Raw genomic sequence first — 20,957 nt, 5'->3', positions numbered from 1 at the left:
TGAGAGCATTATTATTAACCTCCCTATTAAATAGATGAGGAAACTGAGGCTCAGAGAATTATAATGACCTGTCTCTGATCAAAAGGTTTTTGACCATGCATTTAATAATTTTGTGCTTTTCTTTAAAATGAAGATAAATAAGCAAGTTCACAGTATTGTCTGATAAAATAGGATGAAGTTTGTAAAATGGCTTTTGTGTACTCTGACCCACCATGGGAGGTTTTTTGTTGTTAGCTAATTTTACTTGTGCTACTGGTTTGCTTAATGGGCAGACAAAGCAGGTCCTTATGGCATTAACAATGCAGAGATATCTGTAAATTTTGATGAATATTTTTAAAGTATAGAAGTAGTCATGAGAAAAAGATCTTTTTGGTTTGCTAGAATTTATTTTATATTTTAGAATTGTGTTTACTTTGAATTACCGATATTTAGGGATATTATCTATTCAGTACTGAAGACCTCTAAATGTCTTAATTTACATCCTTGTTGAATACGTGGGACTTGGGAATTCTCTTATTCATTCAATCATGTGTCATTTCTAAAATCTGCAAAGAACTGTTTTTTCTTTCCTTCTCAAATTCTCAGAATATCACCCTTCTTTGATAGTCATCTCTCATAACTAGTTGCCTGTCTCCAGTCTCTCTCTTCTTCTAACCTTTTAAATTACTGTTTATAAACTTACCTTACCAAAACTCTACTTCTTTAATTCAGGAACCTGTAAAGAATACCTGTATATGGAAATAGAGTTACAGGTATAGAAAACAAACTTATGGTTACCAGGGGGTAAGGGAGGGGGAGGGATAAATTGAAAGATTGGGATTGACATATACACACTACTATATATAAAATAGATAACTAATAAGGACCTACTGTGTAGTACAGGGAATTCTACTCAATACTCTCTAATGACTTATATGGGAAAAGAATCTAAAAAAGAGTGGATACATGTATATGTATAACTGATTCACTTTGCTGTACAACAGAAACTAACACAACATTGCAAACAGCTATGCTCTAATACAAATTAAAAAAAATAATACATGTATATGTATAACTGAATCACTTTGCTGTACACCTGAAACTAAAACAACATTGTTAATAAACTATATTCCAGTATAAAATAAAAAGTTAAAAAAAATCCTCATTGCTTACCATATCAAGACCAAATGTCTCTGTACTGTTTTCAGGATCTTTCAAATGCTGACTCTTGATCACATATCTAGTCTGGTTTCACTTTCTGGTCTCTGGTTTTCACATTCTGTTCTGGTTAACCTGATTTTCTCATTGTCTTCTACATAGGCTATGCTAATTCCTACATCCAAGATTTTGTTCTTGTCATTGTCCTGACACTCAATGTTTTTTCTCCTTTCCATCTATCCAATTCTCACCAACTGCCAACATTCAGCTCAAACTCTAAATCCTCTATGAAGTCTTCTCTATTACTTCTGGTGATACTCAGTTCCACCTTCTCTGATTACCCCATTATAATTGTAACACACATTTTAGTATGTAATTGCTCTCTAATTATTTGATATGTGTTGGTTTTGTCTATGTAACCAGACTACAACTCCCCAAAGAGTCTAGCAGCAGAGTACTGTACAGTAATTCAATAACTTTTCTTTGTTTATTTTATGAGCTAGGAAGTATAGAGACTCCATGAATTTAACATTACCTAATTTGACTAGATGGAATTAGGAATAGTGTATATGGTGATGCATATTGTTTTGCCATTGACAAATGTATGGTGTTTCTTCAAACATGCAAATCTTGACACTAGATGAAACTAGAAACCACTTCTCCAATCAGTCTTCCTCCTCTGGGTCTAAGGGTATCCTCATATAAGTCCTCATGTAACCATTATAAAGAAAAATGATATTCTTCTTAAGCTCATTTTAGAGATGAGAAAGTGGAGACTGAGAAGGGAAGACTAAAATGAGAAAGAGATGCTTAGGCTGGGTCATGAAGGATAAGTTGAATATTCATCAGAAAGAAGGGGGAGAGGCAAAGGAATTACAGACATATAGTTCTTTAGAAGAGAGACATGATATATCTTCATTGCATTCAGTGACTTATAAATAGTACAAAGTGGCTGGAAACTAGAGTTGGTTCAAGGCAAGTAAGGGTATGGAAATAGAGGGTACAGTATGAAACAACACCTTAACATTTCAAAATTAAGCTCATCACGTTTGGTGTCCTCTTCCCAGATAACTCCTTCTATCCTCCTTCTCAGTGATTGCACCAACACCCACCCAACTTCTTAAGTTTCTGATGTCAGAAATTCAGCTGTCACCCTGCACTCCTTATTTTTCCTTCCCCTCGCTGCACAGCCAAGTGATAAATTGTGTTGAGTATACATCCAAATTAACCTGGGAAACTGTTAGAAATGTAAATTTTGAGGCCCAACACCACAGCTCCTGAATCAGAAACCCTGGGGATGGGACCCAACACTCCATGTTTTAACCAATCCTCCTAAGTATACTTACGCACAGGAAAGTTTAAGAGCCACAGCTGCAGACAATGAAGAATTTTTGAGAGGCTTAAGGCAGGCAGGTGACCTAGTAGGATAGGCATTTTAGAAAAGTCATTCTGAAATTTATGTGGGAGATGGAATGGAATAGAGTAAAACTAAAGTAGCAGAACCAATTAGTAGAATACAAAAAATCAAAAAATGAGAGAAGAGAATATAGATTTATGAGATATTAAAGAGTTAGAATTGATTGATTGATGTTACCATTTGTATGCATAGGGTAAAGAGGGAGTAGTCAGGTTGACTGGTCTTATAACACTAAGTAAACATGATGGTCAGGGTATGAAGAAAATAATTAATGTTTTGTTTATTCTTCTCTTTCTGTTATATATATTGAGTCGTGTTAGGGTGCCATGTGTCAATGTTTGGTAAAAATTTGGATATTTGACTCTGAACCTCAAGATAGAGGTCATTGCCTACAGATAAAGATTTTGGTGTCAACAGTGTACTAGATGGTAATAGATATTGCCCGAATGGGTTAAGTAACCCAGAAGAACATTGAGGGTGAGAAGAGGACCAAAGACGAAGTTCTGAAAAACACCAATATTTAAGGGAGGACTTCAGAGAAAATAGGAATGGCTAGAGAGTAAGGGAGAGAGCCAGAAAACTGATATCATGGAGATGGGAGGATAGAATTTCAATGAGGTCAACAGTATCAAATGCCATAGACAGGTCAAGTAAGAAAAGAACTAATTAATTATATTTGTCATTCATGGAGTCACTGATGTCCTTAGTAATCACAGCTTCAGGGAAATTTTGAGAGCACAAGACAGCAATAAATTGAGGAGTGAATTGGAATACATTAAGTTGAAACTTTAAATATAACTTATATGTGAAAGGAAGGAAAGGAAGGGGCAGTGACAGACAGATTGAGAAACAACATCAGTGGGAGGTTTTTTTGTTTTTGTTTTTACTAACCAAGAAAATTTTGTATGTTTACAATCCAAAAGAAAACAAGTGAGCTAAGAAGGAAAGTTTGAAGATAGAGTAAAGAGAGGGGGAACGTGATGGAATAAGTTCTCAGAGGAGTGAGGAGATAAGATCCAGGGCACAAGAGGAGATATTAGCTTTGAATATCGTGTTATTATCTATTAAATCATCTGCCTCTCTCAACTTAACTGAGAGTCCTCAAGTGAACAGACAGTTTTTTTCAGTCCTTTAATATGCAAGGCTCCAGAAATGTTTGTTGAATGAATGAAGGCCATTTCTTTTGATACTTTCTCTCTCATCTACTTACTCTTCATTGGTTTTTCCCTAATCTTTCATCCTCACCTCTCTTTTTTGTCACTACATTCAGTCTCTTGAGCAGATCTCATCCATGTCCAAAGTTTTCCTTTCTGAGACAGGAGATGCTGAGTTGTGACTAGATCTTTTTATACTCAGAGAAATACTGAATAATTATACTGTCTCTGGCTTCCTGTTTGCCTTCCCATTGAGCTACAGTAAGTAGAATTCAATTGGCTTTGAAAGTCATGTTCTAATATGTTGCAAATAGTTGACAGATATCATTTGACTTCTTAGTCTTCCTGCCAGGATCTTTCCCAAACCCTCCAACCTCAGGAACGTTCCATTTTCATCCCCTGCTCTGTTCTTCCAGTAGAAAGTAACCCTTGTTGCCTACCTTCTTCATCTGGAAAGAGCTTCCTAGAATCTTCTTTATAGTGATTCTAAAATGCATCAGAGTAAATTTGTTTATTCCAGTAGGCTTTGCTTTGACTTTGTTGACTTGTTATTTGCTGAAAGATGTAAGTAGCTTCACAGTAAAAGAAGGAATATTATACCTAGGTTGAAGCAGGATAATTATTTTTGTCTTAAGAGAAAAATCTGATCTAAAGATATATTTGATTTTTTTTCATGTGTGTAATTAAGAATGACCACTTGAAATAGGAGCAGAGATTCCCAAGAGCCCAATTTCCAAAGTAGCAATTTGCTATATTTATTTCTAAGTGAGGCTCTATTCCTAATTTTAGCAAATGCCTTGGAACTGAACCAATATGCTTTAGGAATATTTGGATGTTTAGTTTTTAACCCTTCTGTATTCACTTTAAAATTTCTAATAGTTGTCTGTGAATGAAATACATTATAAACATAAGGGCTCTTTCCTTTTTAGTGCCTTTTTGTAGCAACTAGAAAGTGATTTTGAATGTCAGCTCTTATAAAGAGCACATTTATCTTCCTCTAGGGTAAGAATAGTCTTCATCTCCTCTCTTCTCCATATTGCCTAGCATAGTGCAGGAGAAACAGAAACTCAGTCTATACTTCTTGATTTGAAAGTTTACAAAAACAACATCTTGTCCCCTACCTCCTCCTTTAGAGTATCCCTGTCGACACTATATTTAGAAATGGGTTCTCATCTAAGTCTGGAGACAAGGTTATATCTGTGGAACAGATGCTCATTATAGTTCACATGCATATAGAACAAAATTTCAGAAAAGCGATGAGGTAATTCGTATAATCTTCAGAAATCCCCTAGAAAGGACCATAAGAATAGGAGGCTGGTAAACTCACCCTCCTAACTCATCTGCTCTCTCATTGGCCCCACCGATGCTCTGGGTTCCAATTCTCTGAACCATTTCTGTTCCTGTTTATTTGATTTTAATCTATAAACTTTAAAAGGCATTCTATTATTTACTGATGCTACTTTACTGGTTAGTTTTTAGATTCATTCTTATATTATAAGCAGAGTAAAGGTCAAAAATCAATTTAGATATTACCCGTATCTACCAGGCAGCCTCCCCTTGCCATCACTATCCTTTTTAGAGGTCTCTTCCTTAATGCTCCAAAAGTACTATATTTCTGTCTATCATAGAAGCATTGCTCACCCTACATTGTAGATGCCTGTTATTTTTATCTGTCTCCCTCATATTGAATAGACCACAGGCAAGAAGTATCTTCCATTTTTGTATCTTCCGTACCTGGTACAAAGTCCAGTGTATAATCAGTATTCAAAATATATTTGTTAGATCAATGAATGTATGATGCTTCAATATAGTAAAATTCACTAGCCCATTGTAAAGGCCTTCACTAATCTGAGCCTATTTTAATTATCCAACTCCATTTGTGTATGAGCACCTATTATGCATCAGGCACTGTTAGGCACTGTGGATAGCATGGTAAATGAAAATAGAGATGATCCATACTCTTATGGAACTAATAGTCCAGTGGAGGAGGCACACTCATAATCAAACAAATAAATGTAAAATTACAACTGTGTTAAGTGTCATTAAGGAGAGGTACATAGTGCTATAATAGCTAATAGCAGGGCAGGATGGGAAGTTGACCTAATCCAAAAGAAAGTGATACTTGAATTGAGATCTGAAAGATGACTTGGCATTGCCTAGGTAAAAAGCAAAAGAAAATCTTCCAGGATGTGAGAACAGTGCCATGCAAGGCTTGATCAGAGGCAGCAAAGTGTGGGGGATGAGGCTGGAGAAGTAAGTAGATTCTAAATCATGTAGCAACTTAAAGCCATGTTAAGGAGATTTTGTCTTTATCCTAAAAGCAAGAGGAAATATGGCCTATGAAACTCTTGATCTTTCTGTTGTTTTCCAAAACTACAAAGCTTAGTCTACATACTTCTAACCATACTACCCTCCACTTGTATTCTAATCACCACTACTTTCCAATAATTCAACTCTTGTTAGACATTGAGATGTAGTTCAAATCTTATGTCCTCCAAGATTATTCCTTGATTACTTCAGTCTAGATAGAGTAACCTTTTGATTTTTACTACACTAAATTGTGCTATTCATACACTTATTATAATGCCTCATATCATCCTACCTTGTATTTTTATAGTAGTTTCATACATGGATTTTGGCTCAAGAGACTGTGTAATAATTGCCTTCTGAACCCATCTTAAATATCCATAGCCCAGTACTCTATTCATACTGTATTCCAAACATACACTGAGCATGAAACCAAATACAAACCAATACCTGTAAGAGATGAAGGGGAATATTTTTACACTAGTGCTCTTTCTGATGATACAAGAGCAGCAATTGGAAAAATGAAAAAAGAATCACATCAACTGGTTTTATAGGCTACATCATGACAATTGTTTCACTAAGTTGACTTATCTTTTCACTATATCAATCAGCACTTTACTCACTCAATAAGAATGTATTGAATGAATGTTATGGAACAGCCATTTTGCAGGTGGATACTGGGGATTAAAAGATGAATATGACATGATCTTGACCATCACAAAGCTCAAAGAGATGGTACCTATAGCTACTAAGAATAAGCACATTTCAATTCCCCCAAAGAGTAATATGGATTGGTTGACAGTCATAATCCTTAAGCAGTTTGTAAATGATGCATGTCATTTTCATAGGAAATTCAGCCACACTGTAAGATTAGGAATACAAAGTCTGGATATTGTAGGGTGTGTTCAATGCACCCTACAAAATAATAATTTTGTAATTCACAGAATAATAATTTCCTCTGTGATTATTGTAGTTCTTCACAGGCATTGTATGAGTAATATGAAAAGTGGAATTTTGTAGGGATAACAATTCATCTACATTTTTCAGTAAATCTAGGTAAATTATCTTCCAGTTGTGAGGCAGTGCAGAGTCAGGACTCTTTGAGGTCTGTGATTCTCTTCGTTATGCCACTAACCAGTTATGGAGAAGTCCACAGATAGAGATCAGCAATCAGCCACTGAGAATTAGCTTTTTTTTTTTTTTTCCTTTGCAAAAGGTTTTGGCTAAGTATAAAGAATAATATTATTCACACTAATTCCTGGATTTGACTAAAACTTGACTAAAATACTTGTCCAATTGGAGGAGACACAGCAAAGCCAATTATTCTACTAATCAACATATATTTTTAAGCATCCTGAAGGTAACTAGCAGAGTTTAGGTGCTTGAAAAAAATTTCTGCTTTGTGAACAGACATTTGAAGAAACATGCTCCTAAAATTAGACAATTTTAATTAATTGTTTAATTAATAAACTGCTTAATTCAGTGGAGCATGTCACATCAGGGGCTACTGCTCAAAGATCTCATAGAGAAGCCGTCAACAAAATTGCAAAAATGAGACTAAAATTTAAAAATAACCTCATATCCATTGATAATCTTTTTTTAACACCTTCAGTTATTATATTCAAAGAAATACAGATTCACGGCATTATCATTAAATTATAAGAATTTTCCAGGGCTTCCCTGATGGCGCAGTGGTTAAGAATCCTCCTGCCAATGCAGGGGACACGGGTTCGAGCCCTGGACCAAGAAGATCCCACATGCTGTGGAGCAACTAAGCTCGTGTGCTACAACTACTGAGCCTGCGCTCTACAGCCCGTGAGCCACAAATACTGAGCCCGTGTGCCACAACTACTGAAGCCCGCACGCCTAGAGCCCGTGCTCCGCAACAAGAGAAGCTCCCACAATGAGAAGCCTGTGCACCACGACAAAAAGTAGCCCCCACTCGCCGCAACTAGAGAAAGCCTGTACGCAGCAATGAAGACCCAACGCAGCCAAAAATTTAAAAAAATATTTTAAAAAAAGAAATTTTCAAATAGGCTATACCATCCTGTTATGATACACTCATTTCACAGTATTAATGATTACGAGCCAGAGCTTCTGTAGACATACATCTCAACTTGAATATTGGCAAGACTTTCAGCAAGATAAGGGTAACAAGAAAACTACTTTCCTAGCCTGTTTTCAAAGTATGTATAAATATTTTAAAAGGCAGGGGGTTGTAAGAATGTACTATTGTAGGTATTCCCTGAATGAATTTAAGTCCCTTTTTGTCCATATCTTTTATGTCTTCATCCTAGCAACTGTACTCTTATATGATGAAAATAGGATGAAACAAAACCTCTGAGAGTAACTACATTGTTTTTGTTGCTGGAGGACAGACGGTGACCCGAGTCATGGGCTGCTTTAGCTTTGATTAAAATTAAAATCTTGTGCAGATTCCAATTCTGAACATATGTCTCAAACTCTGTGTGCCCACATTATAGTGCATTCAAAATATTTTATGCTAACAGATTACAGTAGGTAACAATATGCCTTTGTTTCCTACAAAGGAATAAGTCAGTAAATTGTTCTACTTAGTAGTAAAAAGACCAGCTCAAGATGCAAATATATCCCAATAGCTCTAAATCCCACTGTAATTCTTCCTAATTTAAGGCATTTATGAACTCATAACAGAGGCTCAAGCTGTTCATATTTCTAGCTTATTTAATTTATTTTTTCTTATTACCTGTTCCACTTAAAGCTTTGCAAATCTTGAAAATCCTGTGTATGTTAAAGGAGAGACTTCCTCAATTAAAGTGTACTGCAACATAGTGGGGAAGAATAAAACTATTGTATGATTCATGGAGAAATGCATGATTTATACTAGTTTATTTTTCTTTCCCTGGTTTGTTATACTAGCCAATTTCACCTAGTCATATAATGATTAGAAGGTTCTAAGTTCTTTAGCTGGAACCTGCATTTCAAAGTATTTGTTTAGCTCGGGGAGGAGAATGCCATATTTCTTTACAATGGGGGATTTGGTGAAACAGTTAGAGGTTAATATAACATTTTTCTTTCTAAATGCCTTCTAAGAACGAGTACAAATACACAGTTTACTAAAGATATTCAACAGTGCCATTTTCCTGGAACTTCTCCACCAAGTAAATGACATTTTGAAATATTTTTTTTCCTTAAAAGACCTACCCAGCCATTATATAAAATGAGGAAACTCTTCTTGTTGTGTTAACATCTTGAATCTAGTCTCAGGGAAGCTGTTTTATGAGATTTACTGGTGCAATTTGGTTGCAGATGCTTGTGATTTATAGAGAAGCTCATGGAAATAGAATCTGTATAAAGAACCAATACAAAAACAAAGGCATTAGGTAACTCACATGGAGTACATGTCACATTCATCATGTTTCTGTCATGTGCTTTAATGTTAATGTCTTGGGGAGTATTTGGGACTCACGCTTTGTAACCTTCAGATGTATGGGGAGTGGTTCAGGGTCAAACTTCCAGAAAAATCTCATGTCATAAGGTCTGGGCTACTCCCCACCTCAGCCTGCATGATTTGAGACTCTTCTCCACATGCTGGCCCTAACCAATTTCTCTCAACCTCCAAAGGGTTATAAAATTTTGCAGTCTTACTTCTGTCAAGCTCTTTGTTCCTTACTTTGTTAATGGAATAATTTTCCAACTAATTTCTCTTTACAAAACAAAAATATATTGCTTCCTACTTTGCTATTTGCATGCAGTGTTTTAGATGACATACTTCTTACAGGTAGGTACATAGTTACATGCTTCTCTCTCCCAGCGTGCCTTATACAGGATAGTTATAAAATCGATGTTCAGCAAAGACTTATTGATTGATTGATCCTGTGTTTTGTCACTCAACTAGTCTTAGACATTATGTTTAGAAGATAAATAGAGCAGGGAGTCTTTCATGCTGCCTCATGTTTCCTCCAACCACAGAGATATGAGCCACCTAGTGACGAAGCACCAGAAAAAAGATCAGACTTTAAGCTTCATCCTTGTCTATCAGGGCCTGAGACTGGTCTAGAGGATTTTCTTAGTTGATGTTAGCCATGTTCTCATTTCTCATGTTCAGCCTTACAGATCAACTAAACTAATGTCATGATGACATATCCTCGCCTCTTTTCCCAACCCCTAGTTTACCTCATCTTACTACCATGGGCTAGAATGTTAATATTTGTTGCTCTTGTTGCAGATGATTTTAAATATGTAATTTGTTATCCCTGCAAGATTGTGCTTTCTTCTTCCCTGAAATTTTTTACTCTATCTTTCTGTTTTGTTTTTTTTTTTTCTTTCCTCTTCAGGGACAGGAGGGAGGAAATTTTTTTTTTCCTGACAAAGAGAGCAGATATGGTAGTTGGTAGGTATGGCTGGGTCTCCTCATTTTACAATTCTGTATTTTACATATTTATATTCAAGTGGTTCAACAATTATACAGGCAATGATCCTACAGTTTCTGGCACTGATGGTGTGTCATCTAAACAAGGTTTCTTTCCTCATAGCTTGAGAAGTTACAGCAAGGATCTCAGTATACATTCAGCCTGTAGTACTGGAAAAGAAAAGATTCTTTTGGCTTACAGAATAAAATTAACACATATTAATATATTTTACTATAATTTCTTAAAATATTATTTACTACTTATACCTAGGTGATATGTTACCCTAACCAATAAAAATTCCATGAACAAATTTATGTATTTCCAATACAGATTTTTTGTTTGTGTTTTGAAAACATTCTAAGCAAGTAGTTTTGAGACTTTATTGTCACACACAGTGATAGATATAGATATGTTTTTGATAAATGATATGTGGTTCATGTAAGTGTCAGTACAATGTATTGTATTTTTAGGTTAGTTTTTATAGATGTGTTTAGTCTGATTTTTGGAATTTCATAGATATGAAAATTATTTAGTCACAGAATAATAAAAAGTAAGACAGTTGATAAAATCTACATGTATTTTCATAAGTCTGTACAGAATTTTCACTGAACATATAAACACTCACATATTCTTCCTTTATTTACTCCTAGGTTTCACTCTGATTCGATTTAGTAACATAAGAGTAATGGTGATATAAATTTGGGTTGCTCTTGAGAAAGAAATAATTGAGAACACTAAGAGAAAAATCCTGCATTAACAACCCATAATTGTATGAGAACTTTAAGTAGCTTCCAAATATAAAATACGATAAGACCCTTTTATCATATAGTGTAGTATTTACTTTTTGAACTTGGTCTGAAAGTTACGAGTGATATAGCCTAGATTTTAGATATACTTCTACCACTTACTTGTTATATAATCTTGGACAAATTATTTTTCTTCTCTGGGCCTTAATGCCACTATCTGTAAAATTCAGTTACAACAGATCATTCTAACTCAGAGCGTAGTACCAAAATTTTTCTTATGGCTGATACTAGGTTTATTTCCTACATCTCTCTCTCTTTTGAAATGCTTAGGTGTGTCCACAGGTATATAGCTTAAAGTGTCAAGAAGGACATTCATATTTACATTTATTAACTTTTTTCATAACTAATTTTTGAGTACCTATTCTTCTAAACTGGTAAATTAATTTCTGTGTATAATGAAGTTGTTGAAAGCATATGCAAAAGTCAGGATAAATAAACATTGTCCTATGAAAAATGCTATAGATAATATATTCTTTAAAAACTCTATACATTTAACAATTATATTTTGAGACTCTACTATGGTTTTAGGCATTGCTTTTAGGAGCAAGTGCTATAAAAATGATAAATAATGTCCCTGCTCTTACAGAGATAATATTCTTTGGGAAAGAGATATAAAATAGATAAGAAAATAAATAAGAAAATAATATCAGCTAGTGGTAAGTGCCATCCGGAGAAACAACATATGTGATGTGGTTGAGATTGATAGGATGGGATGCATTACACAGTAAGGAAAGGCTGAGATCTGAATGCCACAAAGGAGTTAGCCATATGAAGATGAGTGGGGACAATATTCCAGGCTGATGATATGCAAATTTCCAAAGCAAAAATAAGCCCAGCGTGTTTGAGGAATTGTAAGGAGATTAGACATTCTAATATTTAGAATTTAAATAGAGAAGGAGGAGTTAGCAAAGACAAAGATTGGTCAGTGAGGTAGAAGGAGAACAAGGAGAGACTGTGGTATGAGGGAAACCAAAAGAAAGAATGCATTTCAAGTGGGAAGGAGTAGTAAGCTATGTCAAATGTTGCTGAGAAGATAATTAGGATAAGAACTGAGAGGTGGCTATCAGAAGTGGCAGTATGGAGATCACTGAGTGATGGTAAAGGAAGCCCAATTAATATTGACTGAGGAAAGAATGTGGAATGCTGAAATGAAGTCAGCTATTCCACACAACTGTCTCAAGAAGTTTTGCTGTGAAGGAGATGGGAGATAGGAGGCTGTAGCAAAACGGGCATATTATATGTCAAGGAAGGGTATTTGTTTTATTTTTTGCAAGACTGGACATACTAGAACTTGATGTTTATTGATGGAAAGAAATCAGTAGAGAGGAAAAAATTTTGCCAGAGGAGAGAAAGGGGATAATTGTAGGGGCAAAGTTCATGAAGAGGTGAAAGTGGCAGTATCCATTGCACAAAGGAGTTGCCAGCCTTTAAAGTAGGAGAAGCTTTTTATGCAAAGCTATAGCAGTGAAGGAAGATTCTGAGCATTCATGTTTGGGAATTTCTCTCTGAGTACTCCCATTTTCTCAATGAAGCACAGTAAGGTCAACAACCAAAGATCCAGGGCTGCAGATGAACAGATGTAGAAACTTTGAGGAGAAAAGAGAAGAGATAAAATAGTATTAATGGACCATGGGAAAAAAATAAAACCTACTAAGGGAAACAGAAGAATAATGTACTCTTTGATTTGGGGCAAGTCACTTGGGCTCTCTTAGCTTTAGGTTCTTTTCTCTTTGAGTATCAAAGGATATCGTTTAAAGTTAAAACATGGAATTTAAATGTGTAATGATTCCAAACTCAATACTATTTATAATTTTTTTAAACCCCAGAGAGAGATTTTAGGAATTAATATCTATTCTGGTGAAGAAAAATGTATTTGAAGTTCAGTAGTTTCTTCTAATTCCATTCAATTTATTTTTCTTCTGTTAAATTCAGGTAAAATGATTGAATGTAATACTTTTTATTCAAAATAGAATATGAGTGTGAGCTTATTTTTGTGAAATTATTTTTCTCTCCATCTTTCTACCTGTATCTGTACATAGAGAGGTGGCTGAAATGATGTTTAATAAATGTTAATAAAAATGTTTCTGAGTATTAAGATTTCATGTAGTAGTGTTTTGTTGTTTAATTTATTCTTTGTGCTTTTCTCTATTTTATTAACTTTGTCATAAGAAGGCATATTGTTTCTATAAAATGTTAAATTCATTATTATTTTTAAAATATTGTTTTAGTGTACATAACGTGTTTTCTTGCTGTGGTAGACAGAATCATTCCCCACACCTCCCCTGTAGATGTCCACATCCTAATCCCTGGAACATGTGATTATGTTTGGTTACATAGCAATGGGTAGTTAAGTTTGCAGATGGAATTATGGTTGCTAATCAGCTGACCTTGAGATTAGAGAGATTTGCTGAACTACCCAGGTGGACCCATTGTAATCACAAGGGTCCTTACAAAAAGAAGAGAGAAGTAGAAGAGAGAACCAGAGAGGTGGTAGCATAAGAGGGACACAGCCCAAGGCTGTTAGGTTTGTAGATGGAGCAATGGGACCGTGAACCAAGGCACATAGGTGACTTCTAGGAGCTGGAAAATGCAAGGAAACAGATTCTCCCCTAAAGCCCACAGAAGGAATGCAACCCTGCCAACACCTTGATTTTAGCCCATGGAGACCCATGTTGGAATTCTGACCTGTGAAATTGTAAGATAATACATCTGTGTTGTTTTAAGCCACTAAATTTGTGATAATTTGCAAGAGTAGCTATCGAAAAAAAATACTTGCTTTAAACCATTCCTCTCTAATTTATTCTCTATACAGCAGCCAGAGTAAACTTTACAACCCTACATTGTCCAGTACAGTAGCCACTAGCCACATGTGACAAATGAGCACTTGAAATGTGGCTGCTCTAAAATGAGGTGTGCTATATGTGTAAAGTACACACTAGGTTTCAAAGACTTAGTATAAAAAATGTAAAATATCTCATTAACGATTTCATACACTGACTTCATATTGAAATTATAATTTGGAAATATTGGGTTAAACAAAAGACAATAGTAAAATTGACATCACCTGTTCTATTTTACTTTTTGAATGTGGCTACTAGAGAATTTAAAATAATATTTCTTTTAGATAGCCCTGATAAAATGTTAATACGATACTGTAATTTCCCAATTTAAAGCCCTTCACTAGCTTCCAACTGTACTTGAAATATACTTCAAACCCTTGAACTTATAAGATCCTGCATCACCTGGCTTCTGGTCCGTATCTAACTTCATGTTTTGCCTCTTCTTCTCCATTCTAATGGGCCAAGCCTGTTTCTGCCTCAGGGCCATTGCACATGTTGTTCACTAGGCCCAGAAAACTCTTCATCCCACTATTCATCTGATTGAAGACTTGTCATTCTTCCATCTCAGCTCAAGTCTGCTCAGAGAGAACTTCTCCGGCCTCCCAGTGTAAACTGATCCATTGTGCCTTCTCATTCAAAACATTGTGTTCTTTTCCTTAGTGGCACTTTTCACAAGTTGTAAGGATAGACTTATTTGTTTATCTTTAAAATTCCCTTTGCAAATGATCACCTCAATGTATTTTTTTAACTACTGTATGCTCAAGGCCAGGCAAGGTATAGCTGCTCAGTAAATGTGTATTACATGGGTGTAGAATGATTAAATGAGATAATGTCTACATAAGCACTTTGTCAACTGTAATGTAATATATAGATGTGATAGGCTTATAGTAGTGATAGTAATAGGAAGAGATGCAGGAAGATGAGAAGGAAGAGAAAGAAGAAAATAAATTGAAGTAGTTTTAAACTACTTGTCATACGTGAATTTTTAAATAGATTTTCTTGATATCTTAGGTTATATCTTCAAACCATTTGGAAAAAATAGCACAATAGGCAACTTTATTACATTGCCTTTTATTTATTTTTTCTTTATTTTTTGAATTTTATTTTAGTTTAATATTTTATACAGCAGGCTCTATTAGTTATCTATTTTATACATATTAATGTATATATGTCAATACCAATATCCCAATTCATACCATCACCACAACCAACAACCTCCCCCCTTTCCCCCCTTGGTGTCCACAAGTATGTTCTCTACATCTCTGTCTCATTTCTTCCCTGCAAACCAGTTTATCTGTACCATTTTGCTAGATTCCACATATATGCGTTAATATACGATATTTGTTTTTCTCTTTCTGACTTACTTCAGTCACTAGGTCCATCCACGTTTCTACAAATGACCCAATTTCATTCCTTTTGATGGCTGAGTAACATTCCATTGTATATATGTACCATATCTTCCTTATCCATTCATCTGTCGATGGGCATTTAGGTTGCTTCCATGACCTGGCTATTGTAAATAGTGCTGCAATGAACACTGTGGTACATGTGTCTTTTTGAATTATGGTTTTCTCTGGGTATATGCCCAGTAGTGGGATTGCTGGGTCATATGGTAATTCTATTTTTAGTTTTATAAGGAACCTCCATACTGTTATCCATAGTGGCTGTATCAATTTACATTCCCACCAACAGTGCAAGAGGGTTCCCTTTTCTCCACACCCTCTCCAGGATTTGTTGTTTGTAGATTTTCTGATGATGCTTATTCTCACAAGTGTGAGGTGATTCATCATAGTAGTTTTGATTTGCATTTCTCTAATAATTAGTGATGTTGAGCAGCCTTTCATGTGCCTCTTGGACATTGTATGCCTTCCTTGGAGAAATATCTGTTTAGGTCTTCTGCCCATTTTTGGATTGGGTTGTTTGTTTTTTTTTAATATTGAGCTGCATGAACCGTTTAAATATTTTGGAGATTAAACCTTTGTCCGTTGATTCATTTGCAAATATTTTCTCCCATTCTGAGGGTTGTCTTTTCGTCTTGTTTATGGTTTCCTTTGCTGTGCAAAAGCTTTTAGGTTTCATTAGGTCCCATTTGTTTTATTTGTTTTTATTTCCATTACTCAAGGATGTGGGTCAAAAAAGATCTTGCTGTGATTTATGTTAAGGACTGTTCCTCCTATGTTTTCCGCTAAGTGTTTTATAGTATCTGGTCTTACATTTAGGTCTTTAATCCATTTTGAGTTTATTTTTGTGTATGGCGTTAGGGAGTGTTCTAATTTCATTCTTTTACATGTAGCTGTCCAGTTTTCCCAGCACCACTTATTGAAGAGACTGTCTTTTCTACATTGTATATCCTTGCCTCCTTTGTCATAGATTAGTTGACTATAGGTGTGTGGGTTTATCTCTGGGCTTTCTATCCTTTTCCATTTATCTATATTTCAGTTTCTGTGCCAGTACCATGTTTTCTTGATTACTGTAGCTTTGTAATATAGTCTGAAGTCAGGGAGCCTGATTCCTCCAGCTCCTTCTTTTTCCCTCAAGATTGCGTTGGCTATTTGGGGTTGTTTGTGTTTCCAAACAAATTGTGAAATTTTTGTTCTAGTTCCATAAAAAAATGCCATTGGTAATTTGATAGGGATTGCATTGAATCTGTAGATTGCTTTGGGTACTATAGTCATTTTCACAATATTGATTCTTCCAGTCCAAGAACATGGTATATCTCTCCATCTTTCTGTGTCATCATTGATTTCTTTCATCAGTGTCTTATAGTTTTCTGAGTACATGTCTTTTGTCTCCCTAGGTAGGTTTATTCCTAGGTATTTTATTCTTTTTGTTGCATTGGTGAATGGGATTGTTTCCTTAATTTCTCTTTCTGATCTTTCATTGTTAGTGTATAGGATTGCCAGAGATTTCTGTGCATTAATTTTTATCCTGTTACTTTACCAAATTCATTGATTAGCTCTAGTAGTTTTCTGGTGGCATCTTTAGGATTATTTATGTATCATATCATGTAATCTGCAAAGTGACAGTTTTACTTCTTCTTTTCCTATTTTGATTCCTTTTATTTCTTTTTCTTCTCTGATTGTCATGGCTAAAACTTCCAAAACAATGTTGAATAAAAGTGGCGAGTGTGGGCATCCTTGTCTTGATCCTGATCTTAGAGGAAATGCTTTCAGGTTTTCACTGTTGAGAACAATGTTGGCTGTGAGTTTGTCATATATGGCCTTTATTATGTTGAGGTAAGTTCTCTCTAGCCTACTTTCTGGAGGGTTCTTATCATAAATGGGTGTTGAACTTTGTCAAAAGCTTTTTCTGCATCTATTGAGATGATTATATGGTTTTTATTCTTCAGTTTGTTAATATGGTGAATCACACATTGATTTGGGTATATTGAAGAATCCTTGTATCCCTGGGATAAATCTCATTTGATCATAGTGTATGATCCTTTTCATGTGTTGTTGGATTCTGTTTGCTATTATTTTGTTGAGGATTTTTGCATCTATATTCATCAGTGTTATTGGTCTGTAATTTTCTTTTTTTGTAGTATCTTTGTCTGGTTTTGGCATCAGGGTGATGGTGGTCTTGTAGAATGTGTTTGGGAGTGTTCCTGCTTCTGCAATTTTTTGGAAGAGTTTGAGAAAGATAGGTGTTAGCTGTTCTCTAAATGTTTGACAGAATTCACCTGTGAAGCCATCTGGTCCTGGACTTTTGTTCATAGGAAGATTTTATTTTTGAATTTTATTTATTTATTTTTTTATACAGCAGGTTCTTATTAGTTATCCATTTTATACACATTAGTGTATATATGTCAATCCCAATCTCCCAATTCATCACACCCCCACCCCCCACCCCCACTTTCCCCCCTTGGTGTCCACAAGTTTGTTCTCTACATCTGTGTCTCAATTTCTGCCCTACAAACTGGTTCATCTGTACCATTTTGCTAGGTTCCACATATACGCATTAATATACGGTATTTGTTTTTTTCTTTCTGACTTAATTCACTCTGTATGGCAGTCTCTAGGTCCATCCACGTCTCTACAAATGACCCAATTTTGTTCTTTTTATGTCTGAGTAATATTCCATTGTATATATGTACCATATCTTCTTTATCCATTTGTCTGTCGATGGGCATTTAGGTTGCTTCCATGACCTGGCTATTGTAAATAGTGCTGCAGTGAACATTGGGGTACCTGTGTCTTTTTGAATTATGGTTTTCTCTGGGTATATGCCCAGCAGTGGGATTGCTGGGTCATATGGTAATTCTACTGTTAGTTTTTGAAGGAACCTCCATACTGTTCTCCATAGTGGCTGTATCAATTTACATTCCCACCAACAGTACAAGAGGATTCCCTTTTATCCACACCCTCTCCAGCATTTGTTGTTTGTAGATTTCCTGAGATGGACATTCTAACTTGTGTGAGGTGATACCTCATTGTAGTTTTGATTTGCATTTCTCTAATAATTAGTGTTGTTGAGCAGCCTTTCATGTGCTTCTTGGCCATCTGTATATCTTATTTGGAGAAATATCTATTTAGGTCTTCTGCTGATTTTTGGATTGGGTTGTTTGTTTTTTTTAATATTGAGCTGCATGAGCTGTTTATATATTTTGGAGTTTAATCCTTTGTGTGTTGATTCACTTGCAAATATTTTCTCCCATTCTGAGGGTTATCTTTTCATCTTGTTTGTTGGAAGATTTTTAATGAGAGTTTCAATTTCATTACTTGTGATTGGTCTGTTCATATTTTCTATTTCTTCCCGGTTCAGTCTTGGAAGGTTATGCCTTTCTCAGAATTTGTCCATTTCCTCCAGGTTGTCCATTTTATTGGCATAGTATTGCTTGTAGTAGTCTCTTACGCTGCTTTGTATTTCTGCACTGTCCATTATAGCTTCTGCTTTTTCGTTTTTAATTTTATTGAGTTGAGTCCTCTCCCTCTTTTACTTGATGAATCAGGCTAAAGTTTTATCAAATTTGTTTATCTTCCCAAAGAACCAGCTTTTAGTTTTATTGATCTTTGCTATTGTTTTCTTTGTTTCTATTTCATTTATCTCTACTCAATCTTTATGAGTTCTTTCCATCTACTAACTTTGGGTTTTGTTTGTTCTTCTTTCTCCCATTCCTTTAGGTGTAAGTTTAGATTGTTTATTTGAGATGTTTCTTGTTTCCTGAGGTAGGATTTTATTGCTATAAACTGCCCTCTTAGAGCTGCTTTCGCTGCATCTCATAGGTTTAGGATTGTCATTTTTTCGTTTTCATTTGTCTCTAGGTATTTTTTGATTTACTCTTTGATTTCTTCAGTGATCTCTTGGTTATTTAGTAACATATTCTTTAGCCTCCATGTGTTTGTGTTTTTTATGTGCTTTTTCCCTGTAATTGACTTCTATTCTCATAGCATTGTGGTCAGAAAACATGCTTGATATGATTTCAAATTTCTTAAATTTACTGAGGCTTGATTTGTGATCCAAGATATGATCTATCTTGGAGAATGTTCCATGTGCACTTGAGAATAAAGTGTAATCTGCTGTTTTTGGTGGAATGTCCTATAAATATCAAATCTACCTGGTTTGTTTTGTCATTTAAAGCTTGTGTTTCCTTATTAATTTTCTGTCTGGGTGATCTGTCCATTGGTGTAAGTGAGGTGTTAATGTCCCCCACTGTTATTTTGTTACTGTTGATTTCCTCTTTTATAGCTGTTAGCATTAACCTTATGTATGGAGATCCCCCTAGGTTGAGTGCATATATATTTATAATTGTTGCATCTTCTTCTTGGATTGATCCCTTGATCATTTTGTAGTGTCCTTCCTTGTCTCTTGTAGCATCCTTTATTTTAAAGTCTATGTTATCTGATATGAGTATTGGGACTCCAGCTTTCTTTTCATTTCCATTTGCATGGAATATCTTTTTCCATCCCCTCACTTTCAGTCTGAATGTGTTCTTAGGTCTGAAGTGGGTGTCTTGTAGACAACATATATATAAGTCTTGGTTTTGTATCCATTCAGCGAGCCTGTGTCTTTTGGTTGGAGCATTTAATCCATTCACGTATAAGGTAATTATAGATATGTATGTTCCTATGACCATTTTCTTAATTGTTTTGGGTTTGTTTTTGTAGGTCCTTTTCTTTTCTTGTTTTTTCCACTTAGAGAAGTTCCTTTAGCATTTGTTGTAGAGCTGGTTTGGTGGTGCTGAATTCTCTTAGCTTTTGTTTGTCTGTAAAGCTTTTGATTTCTCCATTGAACCTGAATGAGATCCTTGCCAGATAGAGTAATCTTGGTTGTAGATTCTTCCCTTATCATCACTTTAAATATATCATGCTGGGCTTCCCTGGTGGTGCAGTGGTTGGGAGTCTGCCTGCAGATGCAGGGGATGCAGCTTCATGCCCTGGTCCGGGTGGATCCCACATGCCACAGACTGGCTGGGCCCGTGAGTCATGGCCGCTGGGCCTGCGCATCCGGAGCCTGTGCTCCACAACGGGAGAGGCCACAGCAGTGAGAGGCCCGCATACTGCAAAAAGAAAAAAAAAAATATATATATATAGTGCCACTCCCTTCTGGCTTGTGGAGTTTCTGCTTAGAAATCAACTGTTAACCTTATGGGAGTTTCCTTGTATGTTATTTGTTATTTTTCCCTTGCTGCTTTTAATAATTTTTCTTTGTCTTTAATTTTTGTCAATTTGGTTACTATGTGTCTCGGCATGTTTCTCCTTGGGATTATCCTGCCTGGTTCTCTCAGCTTCCTTGACTTGGGTGGCTATTTCCTTTCCCATGTTGGGGAAGGTTTCGACTGTAATCTCTTCAAATATTTTCTCAGGACCTTTCTCTCTCTCTTCTCCTTCTGGACCCCTATAATGCGAATGTTGATGCGTTTAATGTTGTCTCAGAGTTCTCTTAGGCTGTCTTCATTTCTTTTCATT

The 20,957-nt window shown here is 35.5% G+C and overlaps 1 protein-coding gene across 1 annotated transcript in view; it reads left to right on the top strand.

Moving 5' to 3' along the window:
• IL1RAPL2 (interleukin 1 receptor accessory protein like 2) overlaps nucleotides 1–20,957 on the top strand; it is a 533,285-nt gene that overhangs the window by 146,082 nt on the left and 366,246 nt on the right. The window lies entirely within an intron of this gene.

The sequence above is a fragment of the Pseudorca crassidens genome, chromosome X, assembly GCF_039906515.1.
Source record: "Pseudorca crassidens isolate mPseCra1 chromosome X, mPseCra1.hap1, whole genome shotgun sequence".
Classification (NCBI taxonomy): Eukaryota; Metazoa; Chordata; class Mammalia; order Artiodactyla; family Delphinidae; genus Pseudorca; species Pseudorca crassidens.
This window is presented reverse-complemented; position numbering and strand designations above follow the sequence as displayed.